Source organism: Hypanus sabinus, chromosome 14 (assembly GCF_030144855.1).
Source record: "Hypanus sabinus isolate sHypSab1 chromosome 14, sHypSab1.hap1, whole genome shotgun sequence".
In the NCBI taxonomy this organism is placed as follows: Eukaryota; Metazoa; Chordata; class Chondrichthyes; order Myliobatiformes; family Dasyatidae; genus Hypanus; species Hypanus sabinus.
In genome coordinates, this window is record NC_082719.1 from 37,758,613 (window position 1) to 37,785,213 (window position 26,601).

The following is a 26,601-nucleotide window of genomic DNA, read 5'->3' on the forward strand; positions in this document are numbered from 1 at the left end:
CCAACCTGGCCATTCAGTCACTGAACAGTAAGGGAGTGAGGCTGAATGCATTCTGTCATTCACGATAAGTTCCTTGCATTGGATGTACTGTATGTGTAAAAAAGATGGAAGGTTTTAATATGATTTGTTGTGCAGACACCAAGGAAGAGTTGTTCTGTTATTCCAGGATAACGCTGGAACAGTTTAGGCAAAGGGAAACAAGACTTTCTGTAGACTAGTCTGTTCTGCTAATGGATTTCTAACACAGTTGTTCAACACACTCATTCAGTGATATACTGTGAGCTATACTGGAATTATTGTTTTACAAGAAACAGAAGCTGCAGGCATGACAAACATACAGGTAAGTGAGGAAGAATTGTAGCCTTCTTAATTCGGTATAATAGCAATATTTCAAGGTAACATTCTTGGGGAAGATATATGGGTGGAACTTCAAAACAAGAAGGAGCGGGTCACTTTGGTGGAACTGTGTCATAAATCTCCACCTCCTCCCACCCCCAAATGTGAACTTGAGGAACAGGTATGTAGCTAATTTGCTCAATGTAGAATATTAGGGTTGTATCAGAGAAACATTTTAAATTCCACAGTTTCAACTGAGCTACCCAGAGTATTAAGGCATTGGACAGGGTGAAATTTATGAAATGTGTCTAGGAAAGTTTCTTGAGTCAATATATAGAAGGCCCTATCAGGGAAGTACAGAACTGAACCTCCTCTTGGGAAACGAGGCAGTATCAGTAACTGAAGAGTCAGCCAGGGAGCACATTGGCTCTACTGACTATAATTCTGTTAGTTTTAAGATAGCGATGAAAAAGATAACTTCTAATTTAGAGCTTGGCTAATTTTGGGGGATGTACGCAGGATCTAGCAGAGGTCAATCGGGTGAGCCTTCATGAAGGGAAAGGAATGAATGGCAAGTAGGAGCCTTTTAAGAGCATGATATCAAGTGTCCAGGAGCAGCATGTACCTGTTATGGTGAATAGTAAATAGTAAAGTGTAGGGGATCTTGTGAATGCAGCAGTCTCTGGGGGACCAACCAAGGGTGTTTTTTTCTTTGTAAAATTCGTTTTTTTATGATCCAAAGAAAATTCTACTCCAAGAACGCCAGGTACTACAGGGCTACTCCATCAGTGAGCTGGTCAGAGTAGCTGGACTGGGGTGCGCGCTGGAACCGGCCGAAGTGTCAAAGGGGCCGGCTGAGGCGTCAAAAGAGTGGGCTGATTTGTCAAAGGAGCTGGTCAGGGTTTTAGAGGAATCTGTTTGGGATATTGGAGGAGCCCATTGGAATATCTGAGGAGCCTGTCTGGATATTGGAGGAGCGCGTCGGGATATCGGATGAGCCGGTTGGGAAAAGTGACAGGTTGCACCCGAATCCAAGAGGGACCAATATTCTCAGAAGCAGGGGTGTCAGAGCTGTTGAAGAGGGCATAAATTAATTTGGCAGTGGAATGGGAACTGGGATGTATGGACTCAGGATAGGACAGATGGTGAAAAAGCAAAGATAGCGTGCAGTCATATTGTCAAGAAAGACAGGCTGATGACACAACAAAATTACAGACAGTAGGGTGAGTATCAGTGCATTAGGCATGTAGAATCACAAAGGGTAGCACAGAGAGTACTCACAATGTTACATCTTAATGCACGGAGTTTAAGAAATAAGGTGGATTATCTTGTTGCTCTATTACAGATTGATAGGTATGATGTCGTGGCCATCACTACATCATGGCTGAAGGAAGCTTGTACTTAGGAGTTGAAAGCCCTAGGTTACACATTCTATTGCAGGGATAGGAAGGTAGACAGATGGGATAGCGTGGCTCTACTTGTAAAGAATGGCATTAAATCAGTAGTAATTAAATTAAATAATAGACATCATTACCGATGGCAGTAATATACAGTTCTCCCAACAGTAGCTAGGATGTGGACCAAAGATCACAATGGGAAATAGAAAAGGTGTGTCAAAAGGTCAATGTTGTGAGAGCATTGGGAGATTTCAACATGCAGTTTGATTGGGAAAATCAGTTTGGTAATGTATCTCAAGAGAGTGAGTTTGTTGAATGCCTACGAGATGATGATGTTTTAGAGTAGTTTGTCATTGAGCCTACCAGGGGATCAGCTATACTGGACTGGGTGTTATATAAGCAACCAAAGTTGATTAGGGAGCTTAAAGTAAAATAACCCTTAGGAGACAGTGATCCCAATATGATTGAGTTCAACTTGAAATTTGATAGGGAGGAAGCAAGTATGACATAGCAGTATTTCAGTACAGTAAAGGAAATTACAGTGACATGAGACAGGGGTTAGCCAAAGTAAATTGGAAGAGATGCTGTCAGAGATGACAGCAGAACAGTAATGGCGTGAGTTTCTGGGGAAAATGAGGAAGGTGCATGATAGATGTATTCCAAAAATGAAGAAATACTCAAATGGCAAAATAGTACAGCTGTGGCTGACAAGGTAAGTAAAAGCTAACATAAAAGCAGAAGAGAGGCCAAACAACCATGTAAAACATAGGGGGAAGATAGAGAATTTTAAAAACCTACAGAGAGCAACAAAAAGAATCATTAGGAGGAAAGATGAAATATGAAAGCAAGCTAGCAAACAATATCAAAATGGATAGTGAAAGCTTTTTCAAGTATGTAAAAAGTAAAAAAGAGATGCGAGTGGAAATAAGATGACTAGAAAATGAGGCCAGAGAAATAATAACAGGGGACAAGGAGATGGCAATTGAACTGAATGAGTATTTTGCATCAGTCTTCACTGTGGAAGACACCAGCAGTGTTCCAGGGGTTGAATGGTGTGAGGGAATAAAAATGAGTGCATTTTCTACTACAAGGGAGAAGCTGCTCTAAAAGCTGAAAGAACTAACAGTACATTAGTCAACTTGACCAGATGAAATGCACCCTAAGGTTCTGAAAGATGTAGCTGTAGAGATTGTGGAGGGATCAGTAATGATCTTTCCAAACTCATTCAATTCTGGCTTTGTGCCGGAAGACTAGAAAATAGCAAATGCCACTCCACCCTGTAAGAAAAGAGGAAGACAGAAGAAAAAAAAATATAGGCCAGTTAGTCTGACCTCAGTAGTTGGGAAGATATTGGCGTCAATTGTAATGGATGAGGTTATGGAGTACTTGATAGCACAGGACAAGATAGGACAAAGTCAGCATGGTCTCCTTAAGGAAAAATCTTGCCTGATGAAGCTTTTGGAATTCTTTGAGGAGATTACATGTAGCATAGATAATGGGGATGTAGTGATTGTGTATATTTGGACTTTCAGGAAGTCTTTGACAAGTTAAGAGCCCAAGGTATTATAATAAAGTCACTAGCATGGTTAGAGCATTGGCTTATTGGTAGGAGTCAGTGAGTGGGAATAAGAGGATTTTTTTTAGTTGGTTGCGAATGACTTAATTGTGTTCCACAGGGGTCAGTGTTGGGACCGTTTTTTTATGCAGTGTATCAATGATTTAGATGATGGAATAGATGGCTTTGTTACATAGAAACATCGAAAAATAGGTGCAGGAGTAGGCCATTCGACCCTTCGAGCCTGCACCGCCATTCAGTATGATCATGGCTGATCATCCAGCTCAGAACCATGTACCTACTTTCTCTCCATACCCCCTGATCCCTTTTGCCACAAGGGCCATATCTAACTTCCTCTTAAATATAGCCAATGAACCGGCCTCAACTGTTTCCTGTGGCAGAGAATTCCACAGATTCACCACTCTCTGTGTGAAGAAGTTCTTCCTCATCTTGGTCCTAAAAGACTTCCACTTTATCCTTAAACTGTGACCCCTCATTCTGGACTTCCCCAACATCAGAAACAATCTTCCTGCATCAAGCCTGTCCAATCCCTTTAGAATTTTATACGTTTCAATAAGATCCCCTCTCAATCTTCTAAATTCCAGTGAATATAAGCATAGTCAATCCAGTCTTTCTTCATATGAAAGTCCTGCCATCCCAGGAATCAATCTAGTGAACCTTCTCTGTACTTCCTCTATGGCAAGAATGTATTTCCTCAGATAAGGGGACCAAAACTGCACACAATATTCTAGGTGCGGTCTCACCAAGGCCTTGTACAACTGCAGTAGAACCTCCCTGCTCCTGTACTCAAATCCTTTTGCTATGAATGCCAACATACCATTTGCCTTTTTCACTGCCGGCTGTACCTGCATGTTCACCTTCAATGACTGGTGTACAATGACACCGAGGTCTCATTGCACCTCCCCTTTTCCTAATCAGCGACCATTCAGATAATAATCTGTTAGCCTGTTCTTGCAACGAAAGTGGATAACCTCACATTTATCCACATTAAATTGCATCTGCCATGAATTTGCCCACTCACCAAACCTATCCAAGTCACCCTGCATCCTCTTAGCATCCTCCTCACAGCTAACACCACCGCCCAGCTTCGTGTCATCTGCAAACTTGGAGATGCTGCATTTAATTCCCTCATCTAAATCATTAATATATATTGTAAACAACTGGAGTCCCAGCACTGAGCCTTGTGGTACCCCACTAGTCACTGCCTGCCATTCTGAAAAGGTCCCGTTTACTCCCACTCTTTGCTTCCTGTCTGCCAACCAATTCTCTATCCACATCAATACCATACCCCCAATACCATGTGCTTTAAGTTTGCACAGTAATCTCCTGTGTGGGACCTTGTCAAAAGCCTTTTGAAAATCTAAATATACCACATCCACTGGCTCTCCCCTATCCACTCTACTAGTTACATCTTCAAAAAATTCTATAAGATTCGTCAGACATGATTTTCCTTTCACAAATCCATGCTGACTTTGTCCAATGATTTCACCTCTTTCCAAATATGCTGTTATCAAATCTTTGATAACCGACTGTAGCATTTTCTCCACCACCGATGTCAGGCTAACCAGTCTATAATTCCCCGGTTTCTCTCTCCCTCCTTTTTTAAAAAGTGTGGTTACATTAGCCACCCTCCAATCCTCAGGAGCTAATCCAGAATCTAAGGAGTTTTGAAAAATTATCACTAATGCATCCACTATTTCTTGGGCTAATTTCTAAAGCACTCTGGGATGCAGACCATCTGGCCCTGGGGATTTATCTACCTTAAATCCCTTCAATTTACCTAACACCACTTCCCTACTAACATGTATTTCCCTCAGATCCTCCATCTCACTAGACCCTCGGTCCCTTACTATTTCCGGAAGATTATTTATGTCCTCCTTAGTGAAGACAGAACCAAAGTAGTTATTCAATTGGTCTGCCATGTCTTTATTCCCTATGATCAATTCACCTGTTTCTGACTGTAAAGGACCTACATTTGTCTTGACCAATCTTTTTCTTTTCACGTATCTGTAAAAGTTTTTACAGTCAGTTTTTATGTTCCCTGCCAGCTTTCTCTCATAATCTTTTTTCCCTTTCCTAATTAATCCCTTTGTCCTCCTCTGCTGGTCTCTGAATTTCTCCCAGTCCTCAGGTGTGCCACTTTTTTTTGCTAATTTATATGTTTCTTCTTTGGACTTGATACTATCCCTAATTTCCTTCGTCAGCCACGGGTGCACTACCTTCCCTGATTTATTCTTTTGCCAAACTGGGATGAACAATTGTTGTAGTTCACCCATGCGATCTTTAAATGCTTGCCATTGCATATCCACCATCAACCCTTTAAGTATCATTTGCCAATCTATCTTAGCTAATTCATGTCTCATACCTTCAAAGCTACCCTTCTTTGAGTTCAGAACCTTTGTTTCTGAATTAACTATGTCACTCTCCATCTTAATGAAGAATTCCACCATTTTATTGTCACTCTTACCCAATGGGCCTCGCACAACAAGATTGCTAACTAACCCTTCCTCATTGCTCAATACCCAATCTAGAATGGCCTGCTCTCTAGTTGGTTCCTCGACATATTGGTTCAGAAAACCATCCCGCATACATACCAAGAAATCCACTTCCTCAGCACCCTTACCAATTTGGTTCACCCAATCTATATGTAGATTGAAGTCACCTATTATAACTACTGTTCCTTTATTGCACACATTTCTAATTTCCCATTTAATGCCATCCCCAACCTCACTACTACTGTTAGGTGTCCTGTACACAACTCCCACCAGTGTTTTCTGCCCCTTAGTGTTATGCAGTTCTACCCATATCGATTCCACATCCACCAGGCTAATGTTCTTCCTTTCTATTGCATTAATCTCCTCTCTAGCCAGCAATGCTACCCCACCTCCTTTTCTTTCCTGTCTATTCCTCCTGATTATTGAATATCCCTGGATGTTGAGCTCCATCCTTGGTCACCCTGGAGCCATGTCTCTGTGATCCCAACTATATCATATTCATTAATAACTATCTGCACATTCAATTCATCCACCTTGTTACAAATGCTCCTTGCATTGACACACAAAGCCTTCAGGCTTGTTTTTACAACACGCTTAGCCCTTATACAATTATGTTGAAAAGTGGCTTTTTTTGCTTTTTGCTCTGAAATTGCCTGCCTGCCACTTTTACTTTTCACCTTATTACTTTTTGCTTCTACCCTCATTTTACACCCCTCTGTCTCTCTGCACTTGTTCCCATCCCCCTGCCACATTAGCTTAAAGCCTCCTGAACAGCAGTAGCAAACACTCCCCCTAGGACATTGGTTCCAGTCCAGCCCAGGTGCAGACCATCCTGTTTATACTGGTCCCACCTCCCTCAGAACTGGTTCCAATGCCCCAGAAATTTGAATCCCTCCCCCTTGCACCATTTTTCAAGCCACGTGTTCATCTGAAATATCCTCCTATTTCTACTCTGACTAGCACGTGACACTGGTAGTAATCCACAGATTATTACCTTTGTGGTCCTACTTTTTAGTTTATCTCCTAACTTCCTAAATTCACTTTGTAGGACCTCATCCCATTTTTTACCTAAATCGTTGGTACCTATGTGCACCACGACCATTGGCAGTTCACCCTCCCATTCCGGAATGTTCTGCAGCCGCTCAGAGACATCCTTGACCCTTGCACCTGGGAGGCAAAATACCATCCTGGAGTCTCGTTTTCAGCCGCAGAAACGCTTATCTATTCCCCTTACAATCAAATCCCCTATCACTACAGCTCTCCCACTCCTTTCCCTTCCCTCCTGTGCCGCAGAGCCACCCATGGTGCAATGAACTCGGCTGCTGCTGCCTTCCCCTGATGAGACATCTCCCCCAACAGTATCCAAAACAGTATATCTGTTTAGGAGGGAGATGACCTCAGGGGACTCCTGCACTATCTGCCTACTTCTACGCTGTCTAGTGGTCACCCTTTCCCTTTCTGCCGGTGTAGCCTTCACCTGCGGTGTGGCCAACTCACTGAACGCATGACTTTATTCACGACTTTCTCAGCATCACGGATGCTCCAGTATGAATCCAATCGCAGCTCCAGATGCTCAATGTGGTCTGCCAGAAGCTGCAGTTGGACACACTTCCTGCACACATAGTCGTCAGGGACACTGGAAGTATCCCTGATTTCCCACATGCTGCAGGATGAACAAACCATGGGGCTGATCTCAGATGCCATGACCTACCCAATACTTGCCTCAACTTTTGAAACTTTCTCCTTTGAAAGGAACTTACCCGGCCTTACCTCACTTGGAGTGAAGCTCGTCCTCAGCCTCTTCTTGTCAAAGTCTCTCGAGTCAAAGCCTCAAATTTCCACTCCTTCACTGGCCGCTCCGCTTGAGGTAACCCTCTATTTATTTGATTGAGCTTTTCGAACTGTTTGGTCACCTGATCTCGATTGCACAATCAGCTGCTTTCTGGTGAGTCTGAGCTATTCAAATCTTGATTGTCTAATCAATGGCTTTCTGCTGAGCTATTCAAATCTTGATTGACTTGATTGCACAGTCCAACTGCCAAAACTGCCAGAATCTCTCGAGTCAAAGCTTCAAATCTCCATTCTTTCACTGGCCCACTCACTCATAGGCCATTCCGCTTGAGGTAATCCTCTATTTATTTGTTTGAACTTTTCAAACTGCTTGGTCACCTGACCTCGATTGCCCAATTGGCTGCTTTCTGCTGAGACTGAGCTATTCAAATCTTGATTACCAAATTTGCAGATGACACGAAGATTGATGGAGGGGCCAGTAGTGTTGAGAAAAGAGGTAGGATGAAGAAGTACTTAGACAGATTAGGATAATAGGCAAGAAAGTGGCAAGTGAAATGCAACATTGAAAAATGCATAGTCATGCGCTTTGATAGTAGAAATAAACTTTCTAAATGGGAAGAAAATCCAAAAATCTGAAATGCAAAGGCCCTTGGGAACCCTCGTGCAGAAAACCCTAAAGCTTAATTTTCAAGTAGAGTCAGTGATGAGGAAGGAAAATGCAATGTTACCATTAAATACAAGAGCAGGGATGTGATGTTAAGGTGTACTGTGTAAGTTTTGGGCTCCTCATCTAAGAAAAGATGTACTGGCAATGGAGAGGGTTCAGAGGGATTCACAAGGATGAATCCGGGGATGAAAGGGTTATCATATGAGGAACATTTAATAGATCTGGCTCTGTACTTACCACAATTTAGAAGGATAAGGGGGAATCTCATTGAAACCTTTATAACGTTAAAAAACCTAGATAAAGTAGATGTGGAAAGGATGTTTCCCATGGTGGGGGACTCTAGGACAAGAGGGCACAGGTTTGGAAAGGATGTTTCCCATGGTGGGGGACTCTAGGACAAGAGGGCACAACCTCAGGATAGGTAGGCATCCTTTTAAAACAGAGATGTGGAGAAATATTGTCAGTCAATGATTGGTGAATCTGTGGAAATTGTTACCACAGGCAGCTGTGGACGCCAGGTCGTTGGGTATATTTAAGTTAGAGCTTGATAGTTTCTTGATTGGATACAGCATCAATGGTTACAGGAGAGAAGGCCAGGAGTGGGATTGAGGAAGGGAAAAAAGGATCAGCCATAATTGAATGGTGCAGCAGACTCAATAGGGCAAATAGGCTAATACTGCTCCTATATCTTACGTTTCAATGGCCTAATGGTTACTGGAGGAGCTGGTTGGGATATTGGAGGAATCAGTTGGGCTATCGACAGATCCCATCAGGATATTTGAGGAGCCCGTCGGAATGTTGGAGGAGCCAGTTTGGGTTCGGAGGAGCTGAGCTGGTTGTAGACTGTGTTGCTGCTCACGACTCAGATCACCTGAGTTAGTGCAGTAAAATCACAGGAGATTGTCTTGGACATTTCACTTACAATCACAAGATGCTGAGGGACAGTGATAATGCAAGTTGCTGCAGGCCTGTTTCCCTTGTCTGGTGGAGGGACAGTCAACATGCGAGCTGTGCATCTTCATTTGTAGCGACAACTAGGCCTCAGGCCTTGGGCTTGCCTGCCACTGCAGACCAGGTGAGAGATATGGAAGTGGTACAGCATGGTTGAGCTTGAATAGAGCCTTAATTCTCCCATCAGGGCTGTTCAAACTGTGGAATGAAAGGCTGGATTGCTTGTGTCTGTACACTGCCAGGAAACTGTACCATCGATTGCTGGACGTTGTCACTCAGGGTCTGGAACTATATATATACTTCTGAGTGAATATACTTCTTTGCTCAATATTTTGAATTATGCTACTCGCTATTTTGAATGTTTTGCACCTTGCGCCAAAAGAACCCTGTGTCATTCAGATGTATCTATGTATGGTTTGAGTGACAATTAAACTTGATTTCGTTTGATATTTTGTCAGGATAGAGGAAGTCAAAACTAAGGGCCATAGATTTAGAAGTCAAAATATATAACTTCAGGGGCACCTTTTTTCACGCAGAGGGCAGTAAATAGAGGAGATGAGCTGCCAGAAAAATGGTTGAGGCAGGTATAATAACAGTGTTTAAGAAGCACTTGGATGGTTATGTGGCAGCTGGGCACCAGGGTCAGCATGGACAGGTTGGGCTGAAGAGCCTCTATCCAGGCACTGTTGCTTACAACTCTACAACCACCAGGTTCCCATCAAGGCCAAATTCCTCCACAGCAATCTCTTGAGGGCAAAGCCATTATTCACATTTGAGCAAACATTGTGGGAGAGATTGCATCCATGGGCAACATCCCTCAGGCCAGCTGAGGGGGGGATGAAGTGAATAGGAAGGAGATGGATAAGATTGAACCCCAGCAGTTATACTAAATGAGCAAGTCAGCGGGGCAAATAAGTAGGGGTAATCAGCAACTACTTCCTGTCAGGATATATTTGTGACTGCCTCTAAACAAGATCTAATTAAAACAGAAAATGTATAACAACATGTGAAATGTGCAAATTAATGTACCACAGGCTATGCTTGGTGGTAGTGAAGAGGACTGGAACTCAGTGTATTTTACAAAATCTATTACATGAGCATTGCATACTTTTATAGTGCATATGGGATCAAAAATATATTTGCTAAATTGAAATGGAATTTCTATTTTAGAAGTTTTCTTGTCATTTTAATAACAAAAAGACCTTTGAAACAAAATCAGAATTATATGGATTTTTTTCTTCAAATCGTTATCTTTATGGACTCTTTCATAACTGTAAAAATAAGTTACACACAAAGAACTGCATCTAATGGGAATGCTATTCAGAGATTCTTTATAAAAAGCTGCATAGAATCATTTTTGTTTTATTGTTCTTGAAGGTTTTCCTCAGGGTATATGGGCTGACTGGCACAAAGCTCATATTGCTAAAAGATATGCTGCTGGATTCAAATGGAATCTCCCACTGCCAAAATCCAGCATCAAGTCGGGGATCTCTAAAGCTTCAATTCATAAGCTGCTCAGGCTTTGTCTGAGGCAAGTCTTTTTCTGCTAGAATATTATAACATTCACTTATTCTCCTCATAACCAAAAAAAAAACATCATGGGCTCATGTCACTGATTTTATTTTTCAAAGCCCGAATTACAAAAAAATTAATGGAAACGTCTTGAAACCTTGTCTCACAGTATTAATGCACCAGAACAAAAAATCCCAGCTTTCTGATTTGGATCATTTAAAGAGGATCAGAGATATAAACTGCAAACTGGAATGGCTAAATTAAACCTAAATGTCTGAAACTGCACTGCACAGATACAACATAACCAATCTTTTCAAAGGTATTGGCCTAAAGATCCAGGTGCAACTTGACTTTGGCTCCTCACAGGGTCTAAGGCCGACCCAGTATTGGAACTGTGGTAACCATAAGTGGAACAAGATCTCAATGCTAAATGGTTGAATGAGGGATTAGGGTGTGGGGTAGGTCCATGTTGGGGAAAGGGTGTGTGTTTGTTGAATATTAATAATTTCAACTTTTAGAAATAAAGTCAGTGAGTTCCTGATGTTTTTTTTTCTTTGTAGTGCATGAGGAAGGAGTGGAGTTTTTGTAGAAAGGTATTAGAGAGTTGAAGTATCAGAATGTAGCATCAGCTGAGAAGAAGATCAGCTATGGCAGGACCTCCTTTGAACCAAGGCATACAACATAATCAATATTCACCTAATTGTAATTCTAAAACCCACCTTGTTATGATCTGCCCTTGTCCCTTTACAAATGCTTCTTCAAGTGGACATCAATCTGAATCAAATTGGTAATGTCTGACTTGGGGTAAGTAAACTGGCAGATGAGGCCTTAAACATGCCTGATTCATGGATCAAATATAAGTTGTTCAAACTTTGTGAAAAGAATAATTTGTTAGCTACTGCTCATCCTCAATTTCAAAAGTATTCATATCTGAAAGCCTCCTGTCTTTTGAGTATTGCAATACATTTTTAATATGTTTTCATTCTGGACTTCCAATTTATTTTATTCTCTCAGCTCCAGCTTTTGGTTTATTCTTATATATACAACACATTTCCCATTTATATCAAGATTTGTTGAAGTCTTTATTTGCTTCTTTATTTTGCTTTTTAATTTGCTTGTTAATCCATTTAGGAGCTTGCTGCCTTGGTTATGCACTTGTTCCACATGCTCAGCACTATTTCTTGAAAGGTCTTCCAAACCACATGTTTTAATTTTCTTGTGATTTGTTTCAAATACTGTAAGCACTTTATAAAATTCAATAGTCTGCACCTATCAATAGGATGTCTGAATTTCCAATTACATTAATTTCATTATTATTGCTATCAACTAAAGGAGTTATGGTTTCCTTTTGCTTAAGTTTTCATGCAATTGTGGTTAATTTTTGAGTATTAAAATCAAGTATGATTTGGGTGTTTGATTATTTAACCTTTTTCCTGTGTAAACACCAAGTAATATCTGTAAAGAGAAAAGTCAAGACCAACATCACAGTCTGGAAATTTGAGTTCACAATATCTAGTTTATGGGTTAATTCTGTATCATAGCTGCTGTTCACATGTTAGTAAGATGGACCCTCTTTCCTGGAGTTCTTCCAGAGAGGAGGTTGAACAGAAGTCACCTGGTTTTAATTTAATTTAGAATGCATGATGTTTTTTTCTAGTACCGTACATGGTACTGTCAACAGGCTGATCTCTGCTTTACCAGATGATAATGGGACAATAATATGCAATCTACAATCTTTGTTTTTAACCTCCACTAAGATCAGGAACCAACCCTTCAACTGGTCAGCTCAGAGTCCTGTGCTTAGTGAAGCTTCCAATTCCATGATCTCATCCAAAGAGACCAACAGCTGAATGGATAGGTATGTGGACAGGAAAGGAATGGAGGGTTATGGGCTGACTGAGGGTCAGGGTCAGTGGGACTAGGTGAAAATAAGTGTTCCGCACGGACTAGAAGGGCCAAGGTGGCCTGTTTCTGTGCAGTAATTGTTACATGGTTATAAGTACACACCAAGAACAACCTAGAGCAGCCAGTTAAATGACCAACCCGCATCTTTGAAATGTACAGTAGAAGAAGCTGCAGCATCTGGAGAAAGCCTACAATGAAAACAGGCAAATACCACATTATCAGTACTGGAGATCAGGATCAGGCATGTGCCACTGAAACTGTGGGACAGCAGCTCTGCTTGAAGCATCACTGTGCCTGCAGCATGCTTTCCCTTCACTCCCATAAAGAGAATCTATTGAGAAACTGGCTACAGAACCATCTTCAAACCTGGGTTGCCACCTGGCTTTTCAAAGAGTACCGGAGTATCTTGTGTCAGTGGATTGGAATCTCTCTCCATGTTGCAATGGCTGATTCTGGAGCTTCGGACTATGTATTGGTCCATCTCTTTTCAGCATGGCATCTCATTGCTTTGTAAAATTAATTTTTCTTAAATAGAATCTTAAGCAAAAGAAAACAAAACATGAATGGAAAATTAAATCACAAAGACCTCAACATTTAAGCAATTTTAAAAATGGGTGCTAATGAAAGGTTAAGCTTTGCCTCTGTTTCTCTCTTGTTGGGTGCTGTCCAGACTGTGGAAGGCATGTGGGTACTTTATCAGCTTTTTGCTATTTTGACATAGAGAGAGTTGACATGGATAGGCTTTTACCATTGAGAGTAGGGAAGATTCAAACAAGAGGACATGAGTTGAGAGTTAAGGGGCAAAAAGTTTAGGGGTAACATGAGGGAGAACTTCTTTACTCAGTGAGTGGTAGCTGTGTGGAACGAGCTTCCAGTAGAAGTGGTAGAGGCAGGTTTGATTTTGTCATTTTAAAAAAATTGGATAGGTATATGGATAGGAAAGGAATGGAGGGTTATGGGCTGAGTGCAGGCCAGTGGGACTAGGTGAGAGTAAGCATTCAGCATGGACTAGAAGGGCTGAGATGGCCTGTTTCTGTGCTGTAATTGTTATATGGTTATATGGATGGAACTGAAGAGTCCCAAATTGGGAAGATGAGGACACTACAAATTTCAATATTCATGATATGAGTCCTGGCTGTAATCATTGAAGGGATGGGCATTTTGAATTCTAAGATATAGTTCTGAAATTGGAATCTTAGGAAAAGGGATATTTGTGATGGTCTAAAGCACAGTGTGTCCCAGTATTCTGCGTATTCAACCTGATCAAGTAAAAAGACAACTTTGAGATTATCATTGGAGATTCTTCCTCTACTGAATTCCACTTGTGGAAATAATCAAGGGAATTCAAAAATGCAGAATTTATTTCGCTTGCCGGGACCGAGGGGATCTGAGGACCATCTGATTAATGTAATGGGTTAGAGAAGATACTCAATGAGTCATGCTGTAGTGGAATGGGCTGTAAATTTTGGGAGGATTTGCTAGGCATGCATAAACATGGGAATACAAGTGGATGAATTGCCAATAAGGGTGAGTTTCTTCTGCCATCCAATAAAATTATAGATGAACTGGGATTCAACTCCATGTACGTGAATGAATGACATTTCACCTAGAATCTTTGCTAAATTAAAATCTGTAAATTACAAATTTAAAATTAACTTACCACCATACATTGATTATAATTTGTTGAAAAGATTTTCAAAACTGTCGATTTTTCTGTGCAGGTGTATTCTCTGTCTTAATCCTTAAACAATCAAGTTTTCAGAATTAGACAAGGCGGTAGAAATTTGTCCACATGGTAGGTGGACTTAATGTTAATGTGGTGAATAGAATAGCTTGCAGAAGCATTGAACACAATGCACATATGCTATTACATTATGAATTTTATAGTAAACATGTAACTAAAGAAGAATATCTTCTCTGAATCCTAATCCAGGGCTCCCTAAACAAATGAAACATTTCTTCCGATCTCAGCTACCAGTTCCCTTAGTGGCTTAGAGGTTCCTGAAAAATAAAATCAAACCTACTAAAAATTGACAGCACAGAGCAGAAAATACTGAAACAGTCAGCAGGTCAGAAAGGATCTGTGAAAAGAGAAGCAGTGTTAACACTTCAGACTGAAGACTCTTTATCAGAACTGAAACAGGATTTTCAGCCTAAAAAGTTAATTTTCTTTTCTTTTCCATAATTTTGCCTGACCTGCTGATTGCCTCGAGCATTTTCACTTTTAATTCAAATTTGCAACTCTGCAATTTTGTTTTAGTTATCAAGAACTACTGGCATTTTCCTTTATAGGTGGCAGGAAACTTGACACTGATATGCAAATATGGAAGTTGCAGACTTTGTAACATTTATTTACTTATTTACATACTGTGATTACAACACCAAAGTCTTACAGTTTCCAACATTATCTTTGTCGTTGGTTCAACAACTCATTTCATTTCAATGGAGAGGAATGACAGTGAGCCAGAAAGGAAGCTTTAGTTAGTTTACTTTTTGGCCATTAATTAAGTTAATGCACAGTAAGTGTATTTGATCTTTTTACACTTTCTAATGCTTTACTAAGGAGAGAATTGCATCCACTCCAATTTGACCATCATCACAACAGGTCAACAACAGATGCCCTTTCATTGGCTCTTCACTCAGCTCTGCAACACCTGGACAATGAAAATGCATACATCAGGATGCTCTTTACTGATTACAGCTCAACATTCAGCACTACCATCCTCTCAAAACTAATTACTATGCTCCAAGACCTCAGCCTCAATACCTGCTTGTGTAACTGGATCTTCAATTTCCTCTCTTGTAGACTCCAGCCACTACAGATTGGCAACAAAGAATATGTACACAACAATGGAAGAACTCAGCAGGTCAGGCAGCATCTGTGAGAAAAGAGATTGGCAACAACATCTCCTCCACATTTGTCATCAACGTGAGTGCACCACAAGGATTTGTGCTTTGTCCCTTGTTCTACTCACTTTGTACCTCTGACTGTGAGGCTAAGTGCAGCTCCAGTGCAATACTTAAGCTTACTGACACCACTGTTCTTGGTCGAATCAAAGGTGGTAATGAATTGGCATATGGGAGAGAAATTGAAGATCTGGTTGAGTGGTGCCACAACATCGACGTCACACTCACTGTCAGCAAAAGCAAAGAGCTGATTATTGACTAAAGGAGGAAGAAACTCGAGGTGCAGAAGACAGTCCTCATTAGGCAATCAGAGGTGGAGAGAATCGGTAACTTTAAATTACTGGACGTTATAACATCAGAGCATCTGTCCTGTGACTAATACACAAATGCCATTACAAAGTAGCACCTCTACTTTCTTAGCTGTTTGCGCAGATTCGGCACGTAATCTGAACTTTGACAAATGTCCAGAGATGCATAGTGGGGAGTATCCTGAATGGTTGCATAACAGCCCAGTATGGAAACAACAAGGATCGAGATGGCATCACGTATGGCAGCCGCGTTGCGAGCTATGTTCCAACTTTACAATTCAGTTTAATTCAACAATGCCCAAGAATGGAAAAGCCAGAAAAAAAGTGATGGATACAGCCCAGTCCATCACAGGAAAAGCCCTCCCTACTGGTGAGCACATTAACAAGAGGTGCTATCTCAAAAAAGCATAATCAAGGACCTCCACCATCCAGGTCATGCTCTCTTATCACTGCTGCCATTGGATAGGAGCTACAGAAACCTTGCATCTCACACCATCGGGTTCAGGTACAGTTATTACCCTTTCAGCCATCAGGCTCCTGAACCAGCATGAATAAACTTAACTTTGAACTGATTCCACAACATATGGATTTAACTTCAGGACTCTACAACTCAGTATTATTTATTTATTTTTCTGTTTGAAAAATTTGTCTTCTTTTCTACATTGGTTGCTTGTCAGTATTTACGTGTAGTTTTTTTTTTCATTGATTCTATCATATTTCTTTGCTCTACTGTGAAAGCCTGAAAGAAAATGAATCTCTAGGTTGCAAAGGGTAACATACTTGGATAGTCAATTTACTTTGAACTTTGTTTTAACACATTCATTTTTAGCAGAATAGAAATATACAGAGCCATTTATTGCCATTGAAAATTCCAGGCTTACTTAGGTTTTGATTAAAACGTTCCTTGGCCCTTTAAATTTGAGGGTATATAATTGTAGATCATTTAATTTTTTCCTTTAATTTAACAATTCATATGCTCAAAACTACTCATGATACTCCAAGGCTTGTTTGTGTTGTATGTATCTATATGGCTCTGAGTTGTAGTCAGTGTAAAGCCATCGTAGAAATTTTGCCTCTTTCATTCTGACATCGAGAAGTAAAAGTAAAAGAAAGAAGTAGAAGAAATTGGATGGCAGAGGGGAAGAATCTGCCCCTGAATCACTGAGTGTTTGCCTTCAGGCTTCTGTACCATCTCTGCAATATTGATGCCCAGGAACTTAAAAATGCTATTTCTTTTCACCCATGACCCTCAATGAGGACTAGTTCGTGTTCTCACGACCTCCCTTTCCTGATGTCTATAATCACCCACCCAGAGAATAGGCAAGCACCCAAAGAGAGGCCATGTTCTGTAGTCAACAAAAACTATTGCTACCTGACAGTTTGACATGCCACTGGTTCTCTCTGTCACACTAACAAGCGACAGAGAGATATCTCCCATTTTTACAGTGAAAGGGGATGCTGACAGTTCCTGCTACGATATTACAGTCTGCCACGTTGCTTTTTCTCCCAAGATACTCCGGCTCGAGTATCAGTAGCAAACTCTCCCGCCATTGAGAGTATAATCATCAAAATAATACACTGTACTTCTCCCTCCGAAATACATATAGACCTGCCCAGAGGAAGTGGTGAAGGTCAGCATAGTTTAGCCTTTATACGCAGGGATCCAAGAATGAGTGAGGACCTTAATGGCGAAAAATGAGATTTCCCCCAATGGTTTATATCATTAGGGTTCCATTATAAGTATCATTGAAATGTTGTGTGCTCCATGGTCGACTACAATGCACCATGGTGCAACTGAAAGCCACAATTGCTTCACACTCATTACCACTTGTTAGAAACTACATAGTTATCTCTACAAACTAACCACAACCTTTTCTGCTCAGAGATCAGATTTTTTTAGAAGTATACTTGCTGCAAAAATATACATTGACAAAAACAGTATGTAATAAGCATTTCAGAATAACATTTAGTACCTTTCTAAAAGGATTTGGTAAAGGTTCCAACTATGTCTCCTTGTCTTATTGAGGGCTACGTCATCTGAGGACGACGTGAGATGGCTCTTTGAACTATTTCTTTCTGTTCCTTCTCTGGCACAGTCAAACTATTTGTGATTTCTCTGTGTGTTTTGCACTCTCACCTATATCACTTCCCCTCACTTAATTCACTGTGAAACTCCCAGGATGAATACAGCTGATTTGGGGGTCATTAAAACGTGGGTTGCTGCCTGCCATGAACCAATGTCTTGCTGTTCTTTGCTACTTTCCAACTCGGCTTCCTGTGGTTTCTTGAAAACTACTCACATGTAACTCAAAGCAGAGTGATTGACATCAAGCTGTCATTCATCTTCCAAACCAGCACAGATTTATGATACGTGGAAAGGAAATTGATTGCCCAGGGGAAACCCAAAGAATCAGAAGGAAAGCATGCAAACTCCTCACAGACAATGCCAAGGTGCGGGACTTAACCTGAGAGGGAGTAGCACTACCCGCGGAGCCACAGTGCAACCCTCCTTATACTTCTATTTCCTAAATTTCCTGTTCTCAGTTTGTATCTTAGTTACTACTCCTCTAACAGAGCAGGCTTACCTACAGAGCAATGCACACAAAATGCTGGAGTAGCTTAGCAGGTCAGGCAGCATCAATAAAACAGAATAGAAAGCTAATGTTTTAGTTTGAGAACCTTTATTAGGACTGACGTGCTGAATTATTCCAGCATTTTATGTGTGTTGTTTCTGGATTTCTAGCATCCGCAGGCTCTCTTGAATTTATGAGGCTTATATGAAACTGGTTATTCTCATCAGAAGAAGAGTAAATAGAACTAGAGGAATTTGAAAAATGCATTTCATTTGAAGTATTGTTGAAGTATTGTTGGATATCAGGGGACAACTTTTGATGTTCGTCAACTGGTTGCAACTTGACACCAGCTCATTCAGCTGCTTTGGTTAAAAATTAATCTTATGATCCAAACTTAGAGCTCACTACTTTTTGAATAGTTAACTATACATTACCATCTGAAATTATCTATTTTGGAGAGTTATGTAGTGAATTAAATGCTCTTACTTTGCGTATGTGTTTGACTCCTTGCGGATTCAAAGTTGAGTCAACCTATGATCAGAAGAAAAGTGATTTATTACAAAGCCCTAAAATGCCTGATGTAAGCAATTGCATGTTCCTAAAGCTGAGGCCAAACTGATCAAAGTGTAACCAGAAAACTGGCCAGAAGTTGCTGCAGGAGCGAGTTTGTAGGTGAATAACGTTAATTGGATTTTCATGTGCATCATTGACATCTGACTATATTTAGTCTGAAACAAAAATATTTACTGTCTAAGTTCATCATCTTTACCCATAATACTCCTAGCATAAAATACACATACTTCAACTATCCATCCCGTCATTCCTATTATTTCAATTTTACCCATTAATACTTTCCCTGATATCTAACTTTATGTCTGGTCCTTCACTAACTGACTTGGTGCTCCTGTTCCCAGTTCTCTGCAAAACTGGTTTAAACCTTCCCAGAGTGCTTTCATAAACCTCTTGGCCAGAGTATTGGTTCTTCTGCAGTGCAGGTGCAAGCTGTCCCTCTTGTACAGGACACCCTTCCCCAGCGAAGGTGCTCCCTGCACCATCTCCTCAGCCACTCCTTCATCTGTGCTATCATCCCATTCTAAGTTAACCATATAACCATATAACATATCCCATTCTTAGTTGCACTAGCCCCTGACACCAGGAGTAATCCAGAAATTACTACTGTGAAGGTCCTTCTCTTCGCCCTCTTTCCTAACTCCCTATACTCACTGAGCAGGGCCTCTTTCCCTTTTCTGCCTATATTATTGGTGCCAATATGCACCATGGCCTCTGGCTGTTCACCCACCCCCTTGAGAATATCCTACAGCTGCTCCAATAGAGTCTGCACCCGAGCACCCAGAAGGCAACATAACGTCATGGTGTTTCTTTCTCAGCCACAGGATCTCCTGTCTGTCCCCCTAACAATTGAGCCCCCTATCACTACCTGACTTTACCCTTCCCTGCTGAGCCTCAAGCCAGCAACAGTGCCACGAGCCTGGCTGCTGCTGTTGTGCCCTGACAGATCATACCCCTGGCGGTATTCAAAGAAGTATACTTTTTCCTTAGGCCACAGGGGAAACCTGCACTGCTCTCCTTGTGGTCACCCATCTACTATCTGAAGCCTGTGTGACCATCTCATCAAAAGTCCCATCTGAAGCAACTTCACCCTCCTGGACGATCCGGAGTAAGTCCAACTCTAGCTCCAACTCCTTGACCCAGGCAGTCAGGAGCTGAATTCCCCCATCTAACAGGAGAAGCATTCCATCCTGACTACTCTGTACAAAAAAAACTTTACAATCAACAGGGAAAAAAAAAGCTTACCTCTTCTTATCTGTGTTTCAGCCTGTTCTCGCTGAACCCTGTTAAGCTTAAGCTTTTCCACTCTAACACTGGCACACTCCAACAATAGTCCCTCTGTTTGACCCTACCTTCCTTTTATTTGGTTCTGAATTTAGACCTCTGGCACCAACACATACCACACCCACGTAGCCAAAAAGACCAGCCTTACCCAAAGCTGCTCCTTTTTTTCCCCTCTCTCTCTCTCTCTCATCTGACCTTTGGTAGGGCTCCGACACAACACTTATCGTGCACAACACTTAAAGAAAATAGCTTTACCTGAAACTGGTCCTTTTATATCCTCACTTCAACCTTAGCTAGGCCTCTGACATCGACACTGGAGCCACTCCTTTTTTACTCAATCTTTCTTGACCTTCAGTAGGCCTCTGTAAAAAGTCTTATCCAACCACAGAGGATAAATGCCTGCATGTATTTACCATATCTATACCCTTCATAATTTTGTATACTTCTGCTAATCTCCCATCATTGTCCTGCGCTCTAGGGGATAAAATCTTAACCTTTTCAACCTTTCCCTTTCTTAGTAAACTTTCTCTGCACTCTTACAATCTTATGGATACCATTCCTGTTGGTAGGTGACTAGAACTGCACACAATACTCAAAATTAGTCCTCACCAACATCTTATTCAACTTCAACATAACAGTCCAACTCCTGTACACAATACTTTAATTTAAGAAGGCTAATGTGCCAAAAGCTCTATTTATGACCCGTTCTACCTGTGACACCCCTTTTATTGTAACTAAGGATCTGCATTCCCAGATCCCTCTCTTCTACTGCACTCTGCAGTGCCCTACTGCTCACCAAGTCTGTCGAATATGCCAGTTGTCTGCAGATGTGGAGTGAATTATGTCATCTGAACATTTATAAATTAGCTCATAAGGAAAATGTCTAAAAACGATAGGGAAAAACACATTGTTAAAGCAATACATGGAGCTTTCATTGACTGAGAATGAAAATTAAGGTGCTCTTGTATCTGATGGACAAACTAAAATTGTCAGCTATTATTTAAAACTACAGGGAGCTACATGAATCATTGATCAGAAAATGGATTGAATGTGGAATTAGAAACTCACCCTTAAAGAAAATGGATTTAGGATAGCAAAATGTGCAAGGCAGAAAAAAAAATGTTCAGACACAGTTGGAAATCATTTGAGGCTACAGCTTGACAAGATGAGACTGTATGCAGTTAGAATAATTATCATCCACTGTTGCCAGCACAAGTGCAGTAGTGTGAGAGACTGTGGGCAGGAACAGGAATAACAGAAAGAAAAATGGTCTTTGTTTTAGCCTAAAGCCCTGCAATTCTTTCCTTCAATCATGTTGCCATTTCAGTTCAGTCGCCTGTTTCCAGAAACGGCTTACAATCAACATCTTTGATAAACCTTTTTGGTTTGACTTGATGTCAATGACTTCCTGAGTTTCTTAGTCAGATATCTAACTATTGCTGCTTTTGATTTTTTTCCCACATAGGCAGAATATTGCAGACAGACTGGTGTATAACTGCTGTCTCCAGTAACAACCTGGAATAATCTTAAACTGTTCCTAATACTTTCATTTTCCATGGAAGAACAGAACTTACTCTAGAAATAGCTTGGAAATCCCCCTAAAGTGCATTATCAATGCTCCACTGTGATTTTAGCCTTTCGTAGGCAATGGCAGTGAAATTTAATAAATGTAAAAACAAATTTGAAATTTTCAGAGCAAAATGTCTAATTTGCATTGTTGCTTAGGCTAAATTTATCTTCCAAGGCACCCCTTAGTAGAACAGCTCAATTCAAACTGAAATCTTACAATCATTTCCACAAAATATGTTGAATCATTTCAAAATTTGCATTGATCGAATGTTGAGTAACACACAAAATGTAGGAGGAACTCAGCAGGTCAGGTAGCATTTAAGAAGAGGGATAGAGTCGATGTTTCAGGCCGAGACCCTTGATCAGTGCTGAAAGGAATGTGGAGAAAGGTCGACTAAGAAGGTGGGGGAAGGAGTGCAAGCTGGAAGGTGAGGCCAGATGAGGTAGAAGGTAAATGAGTGGGGTAAGTCAAGAGAATGAAGTGAGGATCTTGGAGGTGGTAGGCTGAAAATGTAAAGGGCTGAACAAGGAATCTAACAGGAGAGGAGAGTGGAACATTGGAAACGTCCAGATGTAAAAAGTATGGAATCATTAACACAGCAAAGTACAGCACAGAATCTGGCCCTTCTGCCTATCTAGTCCAAGCCAAAATAATTTAAACTGTCTACTCCTTTTTACATGCAATGGGACCATAAAATCCCATACCTCTACCAAACATGTACCTATCCAAACTACACTTAAAGATTGTAAGATTGTAAGATTCCACACTCCCACGACCCTCTCAGGAGAGTTTTCATTCATGTTCCCTTTAAAATTTCACTTTTCACCCTTAACCTATGACCTCTGGATTGTCTGCATTATGTATCCAGTCCCTTATAATACTTTCCCAGTAACTTTCCCAGTACTTATGTCAGATTCACCAGCCTATAACTTTATAGTTTATGTTTGCAGCCTTTCGTAAACAGTGGGACAAAATTGGCGATCCTCCAATCCTCTAGTACCTCTCCTGTTAATAAGGAGGATTTATGTAACTCTGCTAGCACCCCAGCAATTTCTGCACTGGCCTCCTGCAGAGTCTCAGGGAACAGCTTGTCAGGCTCTGTGTATTTATCTACCCTGATTTGCGTCAGGACAACAAACACATCCTCCTCTGTAATCTATACAGGGTCCATGACCTTGCTGCAGCTTTGCTTCACTTCTATAGACTTTTGTGTCCATCTCTTGATTAAGTACAAATGCAAAAAAAATTACTTAAGACCTCCCCCAACTCTCTTTGGATCCACACATGGATTACCATTTTGATCTTCCTGATAACCAATTTTGTCATTTTGCTCTTAACATATCTGCAGAATCCCTTAGGATTCCCCTTCACTGTGTCTGCTGCAGTGACCTCATGCCACCTTTCAGCCCCATTCCTTATTTGTACCTACCTGCCTATACCTGCTATGCATCTCCTCTTTTCTCTTAACCAGGGCCTAATATCTCTTGAAAACCAATGTTCCCTACACTTGTTATCTTTACCTGTTATCCTGACAGGTACATATAGGCTTTGTAATCTAGTTCACTTTTGAAGGCCTCCCCCTGACCAAGTACACCTTTGCCAGAAAACAGCCTGTCCCAATCTACACTTGCCGGAACATTTCTGACAGCATCAAAATCGGCCTTTCTCTCATTTAGAATCACAACCTGTGGACCAGATATATTTTGCATATTTTACTTTGAAATTTATGGCATTGTGGTCACTAGATGCAAAGTGTTCCCCTGCACAAACTTTTGTCACATGTCCTGTCTCATTCCTCAATTATTACACAGTCTCTCATTGGCATTTCTACATAATGATGAAGGAAACTTTCCCAAGCACATTTGACAAACTCTGTCCAATTTATTCCTTTTACAGTTTGGAATTCCCAGTCAATATGTGGAAAGTTAACATTACCTTCTATAATAGTGGTCAACAAACTTTAGAAGCCCAAGATCCCCTACCTCGGCCTTAGTAAAAGGCAAGATCAACTCCAAATCGATTAGTTACACGTACGCGCAGCGGGACAGAAAAGACCGGAAGTAAAACCCCGCAACCCAGAAGTAGAAATAATGTATGAACACCAGGGGTCACCATCCTTTTTTTGCACTGCGGTCCTGTTTAATATTGACAATATTCTTGCGGACCGACGGGTTTAAACGCGACTGAAATACAGCGATACTCGAAGCAGGTTCCTTTTGTCCAGTCTATTCCGCAATTTACTTTACGTGGCTCTCAGCACTTAGCTGCTGTCCCGCTTGCTCACGTTTTTAATGCTGGAAAAAAACTCAGCGGGTTTGTATTTAAGTGTGGGGTGCTTGGACTCAGGGTACCAAAGCAGATTTGAGGGCTTCATTGCCTCATTAGACAGCCTCCGGGCCACAACTCCAGATGCCTTGGCCAGGTGCGGCTGGTCATGAGTGGGGTGAGAGGACAAGGTGAGGACCGGAGATCCGAGTGCCGGGGCCGCGGCGATCGCAGACTGGAGAGAGCAAGCGGCCGAGCGAGGAGTGCGACAGGACACGTCCCCGCATCCCCTTGTAGGATCTATTGGATGACAAAAGTTTGTTTCAGTAGATTGCAGTGAGGTAGCTGCTCTGCTACTTACGAAACCCTGAGCCAGCATTAGGTCATCTGTGAATATTTCAGCACCGGGTTCCCCACGAACATTCAGTGTGCTAAAAAGGTTTAGAGGCAGCACCCATCTGTCCGCGCTCTAGGCCGGTAGCAACAGCACTTCACTCTGGCCGCGCGAGGCTGCCGGTTACCCGAGGCCAGCCAGTGATCCTTGGCACAAGGCTATCACTGCGTTTAGGCAACTGACGATCTCGTGTGCACTCAAGTTCAATAAATCACATTGTTTCCTCGCGGCCCGGTGGTTGGGGAATGCTGAAGTACACTGCGTAGTCACTTGGCGGCGGAGCTACACACATGCGCACTGAGCAGAAAGAACAAAACTAAAACCCTGCAACCCAGAAACAATCTCTCAACAGTATTTGTGTATTTATTTTTCATTTTTTTCAGGATCCACTGGGAAAGTCTCAAAGATCCACCAATTGATCGCAATTGATGGGTTGGCGACCACTATACCATAACAAACTTATGTTTCTTGAAGCAGTGTGTGATCTCTTTACAAATGTGTTTCTCTAAATCCCTAGAACTGTTGGGTGATCTGTAATATAGCCCCATTAACATGGCCATACCTTTCTTATTTCTGAATTCCACCCATAATGCCTCACCAGTCTAGTTCTCTAGTCTGGCCTGATGGAGCACTGCCGTGAAATTTTCACTGAGTAGTAATACCATCCCTCCTTCTTTAATCCCTCCCACTGTCATGTCTAAAACAGCAGAGCACTGGAATATTGAGCTCCCTGTCCTGCCCCTCCTTACAAACACATCTCACTAATGGTTATAATATCATAATTCCAGGAGGTGATCCATGCCGTGACCTCAATTGCCTTTCCCTCAATACTTCTTGCCCAGAGCTACTCCTGGTGCACACTGCAGTGATAATGGAAGAGACAAAACAAACTGCTTGAAGAACTCAGTGGGACAAGTAGCATGTGTGGAGGCTGAAGGATAGCTGGTAGATATTTCAGGTTGTGACTCTACCTTAGGACCGAGAGTGTAGAGAGGAGGTAGTCAGTTTAATGAGGAGAGGGGGATGAGTGATGCAGAAACTGGCAGGTGATAGTTGGAACTAGATGAAGAGAGGCATGATGGGCAGTGACCAGTTAGTGAAGGTGGAAAAATGAAGGTTGAAACAGAGACTAGAAGATGATAAATGGAGTAAACAAAGAGCTGCAGCTTCTAGGATCTGATAAGTAAGGAAGGTGATAAGGTGATAAGCTTAAGATAGCTATAGATTTTGATATGTATGCACCTTGAATGAGAGTATTCAATTGGAGCAGGGAAAATTGAGACTACTAGGCAGAGACTAGGAAGAGTTAACAGGGAATAGTTATTTTTCTGACACATGGAGGGTGTTTAAGGCCAACTACACAGAGTATGGGACAGCATTTTCCAAAAAGGAGGAAGGACAAATTCAAGTTCAAGTTTAATTATCATTCAATCATATATGAATACAGCCAAATGCAACAGCGTTCCTACAGGGCCAAGGTGCAAAACACAGTACCAAGTCATAAGTATAATCTATGTAAGATGTATGTACATATAATACATGTAAGATAGCAGTAAACATACAGTCACACTCATACTATATATATATCTCCAGTATATAATTATTACTGTATAGCCTAAGTAACTGAGTAACAGGTCCTATAAGTTGATAGTGCATAGGTGTTGTTGACTGAACAAACAATTCTCAGCAGTGTGCAGATGAACATATACATGCACACGAGTGTATCTTTGCCTCACCTGGATTTGCTTTATCGCACCATGCTTGGAGTCAGCTCTGAAGATTCAATGCTGCTGGAATTCAGTGATCATTTACAAACTGTTAAATGAGCACCAGACTTGAAGACTGCTCAGTGCAATTAACCCCCGTTATTTCCAGCAATGAGGTTACAAAGTCACTTACTTAAAATTCCTTTCCCCAACATTTATTCAGCACTAACACAGCTTTGCACCAGTTGCTGAAAGCTTGAACCAGCTACCTATTCTGCAACCTAGGTGAGTACATTGTAAACACCATCACTGACTCACTTTCCTCTGCCGGACAAGGTGAAGGAAAACCAGGGACATCAGTTAATGACCTGAAGGGACTGCAGTGGTTGTATCA